The sequence below is a fragment of the Schistocerca cancellata genome, unplaced genomic scaffold (assembly GCF_023864275.1).
Source record: "Schistocerca cancellata isolate TAMUIC-IGC-003103 unplaced genomic scaffold, iqSchCanc2.1 HiC_scaffold_718, whole genome shotgun sequence".
Lineage (NCBI taxonomy): Eukaryota > Metazoa > Arthropoda > Insecta > Orthoptera > Acrididae > Schistocerca > Schistocerca cancellata.
Window position 1 is genome coordinate 7,225,102 of NW_026046729.1, and position 3,804 is coordinate 7,228,905.

At 40.0% G+C, this 3,804-nt stretch overlaps 1 non-coding gene across 1 annotated transcript; it reads right to left on the reverse strand.

Moving 5' to 3' along the window:
• Window positions 1-1,026: 1,026 nt before the first annotated feature.
• On the reverse strand, window positions 1,027-1,101 carry Trnas-uga (transfer RNA serine (anticodon UGA)). The gene has a single exon. It is a non-coding gene; the product is annotated as a tRNA-Ser (tRNA).
• Between the last annotated feature and the right edge of the window lie 2,703 nt (window positions 1,102-3,804).

Genomic DNA, 3,804 nt, shown 5'->3' on the forward strand with positions numbered 1-3,804 from the left:
GTGTCTTTTCTTGTGCTCAGTACATCTTTCATTGTGTTGCTGCTTCAAAAAATTTATTTTATGCCTGCTCGATGATGAATTTTGCCCACCAGTTCGGTGACACCTTAAAGGTGTGGTAATAGCATGATGTTTTGTGCTTAAAGGCAGCACCTGATTCTTTTCTGTCTCCATAGTTAATTGGATTCGGCATTCTGCTGGTTGAGGTGCTGGTGAAAGTTTCGTAGCTCTTCCTCTTCATGTGGTAAGATAATGAAAGTATTTTCAGGATATTGGAGTCAACATTCTGGGTGTAATGGTGCAGATTGGAGCGCTGTTTCCTCAAATTCTTTCATAAAGATATCTGCTGCAATAGGCAAAGAGGGAAGCCCATAGCTACTTCACCTGTCTGTTCATAAAATTCCCCTTTCCACCTGAAATAGATGGTCTATAAAGAGTCGAGCACTAGATCTCAGATATCGGATGCCATGTGTCCCAGCTGATGCTGTCTTCTAACAGTACATACTTTACATCAGTGCTAATCATCATGTCTGTGGCCTCTGTGGCCAAGATATAATTTCCTTTTAAAGATTCCACAAAATGGGTGGAGTCCTTAATGTGTGAATTAGTGAGGCCCACCAAATGTTGTAGCTTTGGAGCCAGTTCCTTTGCTAGACCGTACACCGGTGAATGAATGGTAACCACAATCGGTTGATACAAGAGAAGATGGGTACTGACTTCGGATGTCCTGTCTGCCAGCCGTAATAGCACTAGGGGATGAGAGCTAATGTGAAGCCTTACATAGAACCACATGGGTGACCACAGTGGCTGTAGGTTATGTTAGGTTAAATTACATCTTACTGGCATGCCTTGGCCGGCACTATAATTCAGGGAAACAACGCCACATCACAGTTGTCGCCTTGTTTTAAATTAGCCGATTTCCATAAATCATGGCAAGTAATACAAATACACATCAAAATGGTGAGTTTCCATCAATGAAAATGAATAACAACAACACTAATAAAAAACTTCCTGGCAGATTAAAACTGTGTGCCCGACCGAGACTCGAACTCGGGACCTTTGCCTTTCACGGGCAAGTGCTCTACCAACTGAGCTACCGAAGCACGACTCACGCCCGGTCTCACAGCTTCATTTCTGCCAGATTTCTAACATCCATCCCCTTCATCCTAAACAGCATATCAAATTTAGACAACAGCAAGTCAGCAGGTATGTAGGAAGCATAGGTTTCTCTCTGAGCAGTAAACAAAAGTACCTGTATGAAGGCTGCTTGCAATGAGGACCAAAACATTGGTAGTCTTACAGTTATTTAAAATGCCGTCATAAACCCAAAAACATTTCATTGAATGTTTTACAAACAGTCAAGGGGGGGAACTAAAAGGTATTCTCCTGGGTAACTGTAGGGCATTTTCAGACAGCTAAGGTTTGGTAAAAGATTTTCAGTGCAGAATAAAGTTGAAGGATTATGAACTGTTTCCCAAGCAGCCTTATAATATTACATTTGCAAAAAAACAAGCAAAGAGAAAAAACAATCAAAAGAAGCTCTAATGGGGTATAAAAAAAAGTTCAAACAGCAGGTACAATAAAAATCTTGTACATTAAAGAAGAAGAATGGTGGCTTCTGGTTGGTTCTGGCTGCCAGGAAGTTAAATGAAACTGTAGTAAGAGAGAGTGACACACTAGCTAACATAGATGAAATTTTGCAAAAGTTCAACCAATGTAAATATCTCACTTCTTTTGACATGAATATAAGTTTGGCCAACGGCCAAGGTATCTTAGCCATGTACAGCATTTTTACATGAAGGTAAGCATTATGAATACTGTGTTATGCCATTTGGTCTGTATTTGTCAATGTGTGTGTTTATCAGAGCTGTTGACAAGGTGCTACATGAGATACTAACCAATGAAATAATAGTCTATGTAGATGATATCCTCGTAGTCAGTGCAGAATTGTTCAAGCACTGTAATGTTCTGAATGAAGTATTGAGAGATATGTATAGAGGAGGTATGAAACTAAACTTCGTAAATTTGAATATGGAAAGAGGGAAGTTTCACTTCAAGGTCACAGTATTAACAAGGAACGCATACAGCCTGAAGCAGAGAATTATGCTGCTATTGCAGGTTTCCAACCACCCAGGGTGGAGAACTCCTTTTGTTTAGTAATAACATGAGTAGACAAGGGTAATGCAACCATTGTGTTGGACACAGAAAATTACAACAAACGAATGGGGTATCTTCTGAGTGAATTTATTTACAGAAACTTTATGGAGATCTGATGGCCAGGACATTAAATTGTTGCAAACACTACTAAAGGAAACTAGAAAGAATTTTGACACAGCCAGAAGACTCATGCTACAAGTTCTACACTCAACTATAATAAAAGGTGTACAGGAGGTCCACTAAGAGGTTTTTCCTTTACAACCAATTATGAGCACCATTCATTCACCGATGTACGTTCTAGCAAAGGGTCAGGGTCCAAAGCTCTGACATTTGGTGGGCCACATGAATTAGGACATTAACGACTCCACCCATTTTGTGGAACTTTTCAAAGAAAACTGCATATTGGCCACAGACATGATGTTTAGCTTCCACTTGAAGTCTTCATTCATGAATGTACTGATACAAGACACCATGAAGAGGACACATAGCATCCGATATCTGCAATCTAGTACTCCACTTTTTAATGACCACCTATTTCAAGTGTAAAGGAGAATTTTACTAACAGACAGGTTGTGTACCAACTGGCTGGCCTCTTTCGCTTATTTCAGAAGACATATTTATGGAAGAATTTGAAGAAACAGCGTTCCAGTCCACTCCATTACACCCAGAATGTTGGCCACATTATCTTGAAAATACTTTCATTATCTGGCCACATGGAGAGGAGGAGTTAAGAAATTTTCACCAGCACTTCAATCAGTAGCACAGAGAATCCAACAAACTATGGATATGGAAATTAATTGAGTGCTCACTTTCCAAGACTTTGAGGTTTAAAGAAAACCTGATGGTAAACTGGGCCATAGAAAACATAATAAGCCAACATGTACTGACAGGCACATGCATGCCTCCTCCCAATACCACTATACACAGAAGATATCTGCCCTGTACATTTTAACCAAGAGGGCTCTCAGGATCAGCGATAAGGAACGTTTAAAGGGTGAACTACAAAATCTCAAGTCCATTTTTTTGTGCCAGTGGTTATGGAATCAAAGTAATAGATAAAACTGTGAGGACAAAGATTGAAGGCAATGGAGGATATCAAAAGGAAGCACAAAACATTGCCCTACTACCATATGTTCAAGTTGTGACTGAACCACTGGGCAAAATTCTCCATCAAGGAGGTATCAGAAAAGTTTTCTTAAGCCGCAACACAATAAAAGATGTTCCTAGCACAGTGAAAGAAACAGTTGACAAACTACATGCCTGTGGAGTTCACAATATCAGGTGCAAATGTGGATTAGTGTATGTATGCAAGATGTGGCAAACCATCAGTATAAATATATGTGAACACGAAAGACATATACAAGTATGACAGCACACCAGGATGAGGGTGGCATACAGTCGATTCTTGTAAACCAAGCATGGTGGCCAAAAAGCCTCTTACTTTCAGGAGGAAGATTAGAGAAGCAATAGAAATAGTCAAGCAACTAGCCAATATGAACACAGAAGATGGGTTCCAAATTCAGATGTCTTGGCTGCTACCAATAACAGCACTATGGAATGACAGTGAACATGAAGCCACACATTAAACCACAAGGGAAACAGCAGTGGATGTAGGTCAGGTTAGGTTTGGTTACATCTTACTGGTATGCC